This window comes from Heptranchias perlo, chromosome 37, assembly GCF_035084215.1.
Source record: "Heptranchias perlo isolate sHepPer1 chromosome 37, sHepPer1.hap1, whole genome shotgun sequence".
Classification (NCBI taxonomy): domain Eukaryota; kingdom Metazoa; phylum Chordata; class Chondrichthyes; order Hexanchiformes; family Hexanchidae; genus Heptranchias; species Heptranchias perlo.
In genome coordinates, this window is record NC_090361.1 from 5649814 (window position 1) to 5659169 (window position 9356).

The following is a 9356-nucleotide window of genomic DNA, read 5'->3' on the forward strand; positions in this document are numbered from 1 at the left end:
CCGGCTGAGCATCTGAAATTGCCTTTCTTTCTTTGACTTTCTAACTTTACAAATAGCCAACATCACAGTCCCAAACTCCTGCCATCTCTGGAGTTCAGGCTCAGCTCCACAAAGATCAAAGGGAAAATCGATCCACTTTGTAGTGGTCAGGTCAGTAGATTAGATGGGAACAAACCACTGTACCTACAGCAAGTGGTACATGTTCTCCACAGCATTAACCTTTAAATTTTTTACATTTTGTTCTCCTTTCTTATTAAAAACTATATTTTTAAAAAATTGTAACAGCAGGTGTGAGGATACTTGCATCACTGTTCGATCCCCTGTTTACTAAACTGGTAAAGTGGCTTGCGAGACAATTTAACAGATGACATTGCCCCTTTTAAGAAATAAAACCATTACAGATTGTTATCTGCATTAACACATTGAAAAACACACCTGTTACAACACTACTTAATGATGGGACTTTCAGCTCCCCTGAACACTCTGTGGGTGAGTTATGGAGATAAAAAGGGTCATTTAACAGTCACAAACTCGAGAACAGATAAATAATATTCAGGGCTGTCTTGACTAAAGCAGAGTTGTCTGGTCCCGTAATGCCAGAACATGCCATTTGCCCGCAAGGTGTGTTCCTGATCTTAATCAGACTAATAGTTCCCCTCAAGGCATGAGGGGAAGATCAGAAGATAAATCAAGCTGGGTTGTTGCTGTACACCTTCAAGGCATTGGTAAGATTCTAGGACTGAAACTGGCTCACCTTTCATACTCTGATAAGTACTAACATCTCCTTTAGCATTGCTCTCAGGTAGTGTCGGACATGGGCTGGGGAGGGGAGGAGACAGATTGGTACGGCTACATTAGTGTAGCTTGCCCAGTCATAATTTACACTGCTGTTTTGCTTTCTTTTGTCAAAAATATTGGAAGCATGAAAGTGATCCTTAAACAATTTATTCACCAAATCACTTTTGTAAACATTTCCATGTTACCAACTACTATTAAAGCCTTAAATATGTAAGAATGATCTTAATACAGTGATCAATTTCTCTAGTCATCGCCTGACTAATTTTGTGTTGGCAGACAGTTCCTCTTTAGTATTCTTATCCTCTCACATGTTCAAAGTCTACTTGAAAAGTTTTGATGTTTCAATGCTATGGTGAACAACCTGATTGGATCTCCCGCAGCCGGAGGTTGGGCATTTGTAGAAGGCTGGGAAAACATCATAATTGCACAGGCACAGGAAACACTGTGAATGTAGGGTTACCAACTCTGGTTGGACATATTCCTAGCGGTTTCATCACATGACCTCCTGCCTCTAACTGCCTCGCCCCCACAATCCCGCCATTGGTCGCCCAACTTGTCCATCCTCACGGTGCACCACCTTCCTACACCAATCGGAAAGCGAACAGACACTTCATTATCCGATTGGATGATTCTTCACTGTCAGTCAAACAGCCTTTTTTCCCATGTCCAATATTTTGTAACACAAAAGTGTTCAAAGAAATGTTTTTTTAAAACTTTTTTTTAAAGCTCCTATGATTTCTCTCCTGGGTGTTTTGCTCGCAGCAGTGTCCTTGAGATTAGTCTTTAATTCCTGGAGATGCCAGGGCAATTCTGGAGGGTTGGCAACCCTATGTGAATGGTATGTGTTCCCCTCAGAGGAGCAAAAAAACCCAGTAGTGAGGGGTACTGAGCTCTTGGTCATGTGTGGAGGCTTGGAAAACATATGACCCTCAGCCCAACTCAATGGTTAAAGCTGCAGAAGGCACTGAGAGGGGAAGAGGAGTCTTTGTTGGAGGTATTGGAAGATGGGATAGGTAAGTTTTGTGATATTTTTCAGAAATGTTGACTTCTTATGTCCTTTTTTTGCAGGGGTGTTGTTTTTTTTTTGTGAATGGGATTTTGAGAGATGCTGAAAAGATGTTGTTGGAGAGTAAGTTTTCTGATTGGCTCAAATTTCACGTTCACTAAGAAGCAACCAGTCAGCGTGTTTCATGCCCTAAAGACACGTCAGGCACTTTGCCCTACAGACATGTTGGACACTTTCCCATGCCCTACAGACATGTTGGAAATGTGCCAGCCACAAAACTTTTAATTATATACATGTGTGTGTGATTAGAGCTTTGAATTTTCATGCCAGAAAAACGACATCTCTAATTCTTTTCTGTACGACCTGTTGCCTTAACAGGCCATCGCCATTTTGCAAACGCGCTTATGGCACCAAAACTCTTAATGGTAACAACTGAGCATATTCAACATGCAGCCAGCCAGCATTTTATCATAATTATATTTATAAACAGTTCCTCGTTCTGTTGGTGGTTGCCTCAATTGAAGTTTGTTTTGCTAGAGCTTTTTGCCAAAAACACCCACTCCTTTTAATTGGTGCGTAATTAGAGCTTCCCAAGAACATAAGTGTTTGCCGCAGGTGATTTTATCCCCCAGAGCCAGGTTGGCTAGGTGTATTTTCCCACACTGTCCATTGTAGATAAGATTTTCCAATGGTATCGAGTTTGTTAAATTATATTTTTAAATGGATAATAATAACTTTAGAGGTTACAATCACATGGATATACTGTTCAGAGGTGTGAGGATGCCAAATAGTGTGCTTTGATGAGCAAATTTCTCTCAGTTTCCAAACAATATATGCCATTAACTCAATGCCCCTTCTCCTTCCTTAGGTCCCATACAACATTCAATAGATGGTTTTCACGTGTTCTATGGATGATGGGTTAGTCCTGGCTCCATTGCATTATTTTGCTTTCTCATGCTGGACAGCAAGGTGGAGAATGCAAGGAAAACAAATGCTGGCACAATCTGTTCGGGCCCTCCACTCACCTGTAATCTTGATCCTGAGGAAGGAAGGAGGAAATCACAATCTTAAAATGTGAGACTTCCGCTGAATGCCAGTGTAAGCCTGGCTGCACTTGAGCTCGGAGGGCTGGTTGGGACAGTGTATAGGAATTGCTACTCTGCATCAAATCTTTCCTATATCCAAATTGGGATTGTGAAAATGTTCCTTTGTACATCCATCATCTTGATGATCATAATAAATATAAAATCTAATGTATTCTCCTACAACCCCCTTTGCAGGTGGAGAGTGAGTGGTGATTCCTGACAATTCTGCTCGTTCTCGTTTTCTCGGCTATCAGGCTGTATTGCTGCTGTTTTCAATCAGTGTAAATTAGCACAAACAATCTGAGAGAAGAGTGACTTTATCACTTCCTTTATCAAGATAGTTAATAGTCCATCACATTCTTACCTACTTGAAAATACTTAGGTGCATAATCATGCCATCTCCCTCCCTGCTTATAGTTGTTCCAAATAATCTGAAAAATGAGGACAGAATCAGGCTAGTTTGTGGTTCTCTCCAAGGTCGAATATTATGTCTTGGCTTACATGTGAAACCACATGGCAAGGTGCTGCTGGAACTGTACCTCAGCAGGATTTAACATCTTCAGGAGAAAGAAAGGGCACTGTACATGAGCAAGGGATCAAACAGGTCAGTAATGCTTCACTTTAAGCATTTTCTGAGGTTGCACCAGAAGACTTACTGGGTGACTAGCAACACAGTGTGCACACTTTTTTGTCCAATTTCGCTGGTGATCAGTCTCTGAATTCCTTGGCAGCCTCAAGTTCCCTGGCAGTCTCATTTGGGTGGATATTTGCCCACGTTCTCTGGCACAGCTGAAATCGAGAATTAATCGCTAACAGCTCCCCTTATGATTCAGTGGATACATGTCGTCACTCCAATAGGATGGGTGAAGACTACTTTCCCAGGTTCTCCGATGAAATAATAGAGGTATTTATGTAAGAGGGATTTTTGGAAGACAGAAAGCAATGGGGATAAATTTCCTGCTTGTCCCTCCAGTCGGTTTTTCAGACTTTAGATTCCATTTATTTGGTGTGGGGAGAGGAATCTGAGTTTTCATTGCTGTTCTATAGTTTCTATGGCCTTTCAATACTTGATCTGAGGTAGGTTTCATCTGCAAAATATGCAGCAACTGGGCACTCCAGGCGATCTTTTAATGTCTTGTGATGCTCTATAACTTTCCTAAACCAATAGCACCAGAAAACAGATTATCGGTAATTCATCTCATTGCTGTCTATGGGATGTTAGTGGTCCAGAACAGTTGCCACAATTACATACCTGGCAACACGCCTTGATTTTCTGATACCCGTGGTGTGCATGGCACCTCACCATGGTGTCGGAATTATCTACCCTTCACCCCAACAGTAATTGAGTCCTTTTGACAACATAATAAAGTTCTGTACCAATGCAAGTTTTTATTTTGATAAACACTGTCAGGTTTAAATTAGGGCGACAACAAAAATAGCAGAGAAAAAGGAAAACACTCCCATTTACTCCCCTTTCATGAAATTTTTTAAAAATCCAACTTTCTTTTGCCTTCTGGTTAAATTACCTCACCAAGGATTAAGAACTTTGGATGTCCTCAGATGTTTTACACAGGTGTCAACTGCAGGGTGATCTGGCAGGCTGTAGAGTGGATTAAGTATTTCATCCTGGTGCATTGCCTAATAGGGAGTGTCCCATTGCAGCATGCAATTCTGCTGGAAGCAAGCCAGAGCACAAAGTCAATCAGACTCCTTTTTAACCTTTTCGGTCTCCCTCGTGTTTTATTTTGATATATTATTTCAGTTGAGAAGCACCAGGCTTCTACTTAAAATTTTCCCTCCATGGCACAATGGGCCGAATGGCCTCCTTCTATGCAGTATCAGCTGAAATCGAGAATTAATCGTTAACAGTTCCCCTTATGATTCAGCGGATACATGCACTACCCAGTGTAGTATTGAGCCATACAGACCATGGAATTGCCAGATTCAATCCCTGGTCTGTGCTGACTTAGAGGAACTAAGCTAAGGTAGCTGGGCAAGTTGTGGGTTGACATAAGAACATAAGAAATAGGAGCAGGAGTAGGCCATCCGGCCCCTTGAGCCTGCTCCGTCATTCAACAAGATCATGCCTGATCTTCTACCTTAATACCATTTTCCTGCACCATCCCCATATCCCTTGTTGCCTTTAATATCTAGAAATCTATCGATCTCTGTTTTGAATGTACTCAATGACTGAACCTCCACAGCCCTCTGGGGTAGAAAATTCCAAAGATTCACCACCCTCTGAATGAAGAAATTTGACCCCTGGTTCTAGATTCCCCAGCCAGGGGAAACATCCTCATTGCATCTACCCTGTCGAGCCCTATAAGAATTTTGTATGTTTCAATGAGATCACCTCTCATTCTTTTAAACTCTAGAGAATACAGGCCTAGTCTACTCAATCTCTCCTCATACGACAATCCTGCCATCCCAGGAATCAGTCCGGTGAACCTTCGTTGCACTCCCTCTATGGCAAGTATATCCTTTCTTAGGTAAGGAGACCAAAATTGTACACAATAATCCAGGTGCGGTCTCACCAAGGCCCTTTATAATTGCAGTAAGACATCTTTATTCCTGTACTCAAATCCTCTTGTAATAAAGGCAACGTACCATTTGCCTTCCTAATTGCTTGCTGCACCTGCATGTTAGCTTTCAGTGATTCATGTACAAGAACACCAGGTCCCTTTGAACATCAACATTTCCCAATCTCTTACCATTTAAAAAATATGCTGCATTTCTGTTTTTCCTACCAATCCTTAGCAATTCTAGGTTAGAGAGAGGAAAAATTGGCCAGGGTTCCTGCTGTCCAGTGACCTTTGCTGAAAGTGTGTTTGCGGATGTTTGGACTTGGTTGTGACTTCATCTTCAATAACAACTTCTTGCATTAATATAGCTCCTTTAACATAGTAAAACATCCCAAGGTGTATCACAGGAGTATTATCAAACAAAACAAAATTTGACACCGAGCCACATAAGGAGATATTAGGTGACCAAAAGCTTTGTCAAAGATGTAGGTTTTAAGGAGCGTCTTAAAGGAAAAGCGAGAGGTAGAGAGGCGGAGAGGTTTAGAGCTTAGGGCCTAGGCAGCTGAAGGCACAGCCGTCAATGGTGGACCGATTAAAATTGTGGATGCACAAGAGGCCAGAATTGGAGGAGGGCACAGCGCAGGGATCTCAGAGGGTTGTAGGGCTGGAGGAGGTTACAGAGAGGTTAACTAGCCAAATAGCCTGTTGACACTCAATCTTTTGGGCTCGCAACATGAGGAATGGCCATTTAGACATGGTACTGGAGTGCAGTCAGCACTGTACAACCATATCTCGGCAACCAGTACCTTTGGCAGAGGAGGAGAGAAAATTGAAGCAGTGGAAAAAAATGACTATTGACATGGAGGTATAGGAGTAATACTGGCACCCGTGGAAACATGTACTAGCATGAGTCCACTTTGAGGGGAGATGGTAAGGAAAGATCAAAGCTTTAAGGATGGGTCACGTAACTGGAAAAAATAAACTTTATTCCACTCATATTCCTGTGTCTTGAACGGTGGCGATTGTTATCGGGTAGAGGTGGCAACTAGAGGTTAAAAGGAAAGATGGGACATCTGAGTGTGAGTAATCCAATCCCTCCTATATCATTCATCTCCTAATACCTGGACCAGTATTGGCAGAGGCCTTGGAAGAGGTCATATGATGCCCTCATGGCCAGTGAATGGTACATGGTCAGAAGACATAAAGTGGGGGTGGGGGAAAAATAAATCTTAAAAATGAACAGCAAAATATTATATATGGTTACTTAAATGTTAAAGATATCAAAGGATGAGAATAAAAGCCCCAAATCTCACCCACTCGAGAGAATTTTCTGTATATATTACAGTCAACTCCACATCAAATGCACTTGATCCAAGTATTCAATCCCAATGGACCAAACCACATCCCATAAGCTCGCAGTGCATAGAATTTCTGATTAAAGCATAAAATGCTCTTCAATCCTGCGCTTACACAACATGAACATTTAAAAGCAAAATCTGCCCATTGTTGGAACTGAACACAGCACCACATCATTCCTGTGTAAAGTCTGCTTTTGTTCAGCAGTTTCTGTTTTATGTTGAATGAAAGAGCTGTGTTATAAAGATTTGTAAATTGTTTCTGTCTGCAGCTTATAGAAATCTCAATCCAAGGGAAATTTCTTTGGCAAATAATTCATATGTTTTATGGGGATTCTTACACAGGAAGAAAAATGATGGTGGGGACTGAGTATTCCTACACTGGCCTTTCGTTTCTGAGACCTGGGCTTAAATCCAGCCCAGACTGATTGGGATGAAAACATCTTCTGTGTGCTGGCTACAAGACTCTAATATGAAAGGAGTTTAAGGCAGGTTTAACCCAACTGCCCCTAAGTCAGTATTAATTGGCAATCTCACTCAATGAAGTCACAAAGTTGGGGCTGAGACACATTGTTGGGGCAAAGCGGAGGGAGCTTGTTCTTGCATCTAACCCAAGAGTTTAAGCTAAAGGTGTTTTTGTTTCCATTGGACCTGATTTTGACTTCTTTAGCAGCACTGTAGCCCAGCACTGTATATCACAGAGCTGCAGGGTGTGGTTTTGCACCTACAATCACCCACGCACTTAGTTCCTTATCTTGGCCATGCCATTCTGTGGCAGCCCTGAGCAGGTGGCCAGGCACTTCCCCACAAGAAAGGAGGGAAAATTCTCACGGACAGCTGCTAATGTCTAGCCTTAGAACAGACCAGGCATTGAACTGGGGGGAGTAAGCTGCTGCTCATTTTTATAAATTGGGATGGCAGCACTCCTGTGTGCACCCATTACAGCTCCTTCTTCAGTGATAGAAAGACTTGCATTTATATCACGCCTTTCACGACCTCAGGATGTCCCAAATTACAGCCAATTAAGTACTTTTTGAAGTGTAATCACTGTTGTAATGTAGGAGACACAGGACCCAATTTGCACACAGCAAGATCCCACAAACAGTGTGATAATGACCAGATAATCTGTTTTAGTGATGTTGGTTGAGGGATAAATATTGGTCCGGACACCAGGGAGAACTCCCCTGCTCTTCTTCAATATAGCACATGGGATCTTTCACATCCATCAGAAGGGCCTCAGTCTGATCTGAAAGACTGCACCTCCAACAATGTAGCACTCCCTCAGTACTGCACACCTAGATTATATACTTAAGTCTCTGGAGTGGGACTTTGAACTCACAACCTTCTGGCTTCAAGGCAAGAGTGCTACCACTGAGCCACAGCTGACACCATGAACAGAATTGAATGGATATCCTCCAATGTTGGCTTCCCTTATTTCGCAGTCAATCTGACTGTTTGTATCTGTCAATAAATTGGAAAAATAATTAGATCTTCATCCATGTATCTGTCGCTCACTGTAGTGTCACCAGCAGCACTGACTAACTCCGCTTGTTGGGTTGTTTTGTAAATACCTGCTACACCCTGTAATTGATGGAAGGGTAGTGGCACTAAGGGTGAGGCAGAAATGAGTTTGCTTCAGTGGGGTAAATAGAGGATCCCTTTGTACTACTGCCCTGTTGTATCATCAACATGTGGTGGAACTGTGACTGCCCGTAGCATGAGGCACTGTTACATTCTTAAATAAATTCCGTTTAAAATCTGAAGTCATGTCAATTCTCACAGGCTGCAGTGTGAAAACCCCCATATCCACGTATGGGGGGAACAATGAGGTCCTTCACTCCCAATGGCGCATTCTGCATCATCCTCATTTTAACTGCATTCTCAACGTGTTACTAGTGCAAAGGTCAACAGTAAGGTTGCTAAGATACCGCAGAAACCTCTTAATGGGAATGGTGGCCCCAGTGGCCTTGTTCCCTTTATCCAATTGGGGAGCTGTAGACTGCAAGGAATGAACTGGGGGCTCGGCAAATGTGCCCATTAATTGCTCGGTGGAGCACCTAGTTTCAGTTAAAGGTGCATTTACAATATTGCAGTATTATTGCGTGGGTCTCGCACAGTTGATGGCACTTAAAAATATAAACTTACCAGCTTATGGCAGTGGGTTTCTCATGGGTAAAATTTAATTCTGCTGAGCTGCTTCACAGTGGCACCATCCTTACACCATAGTGTAAAATTGTGCCATTGTGCAAAGGTATGTGATACACTGAGCAGTGTTTTCTTAATTGGCCAATGGGAGAGCAGAGACACACGGTAGTAGTGACACAGGAGAGTGAAGCATCAAGGTTAGTTTAGCACTGCTCTCCCAAAACCCCAAGGTAAGCGTAAAAGCTCCTTAATGGTGATTTAAGCTGTAGGAATAAAATTGACCCACTCCAAGTGTCGTTTCCGTATTGTCGTTTGTCACAATTAGAATAACTGTCCGAAATTGGGGATGAAAGAATATTTCTTGAAGTGGTTCAGTAACACAGCCTGAGAGTCCCAGTGCGGTGGAATCCTTCCTGTTCATTACAGGGCAGATTACAGGCACGGT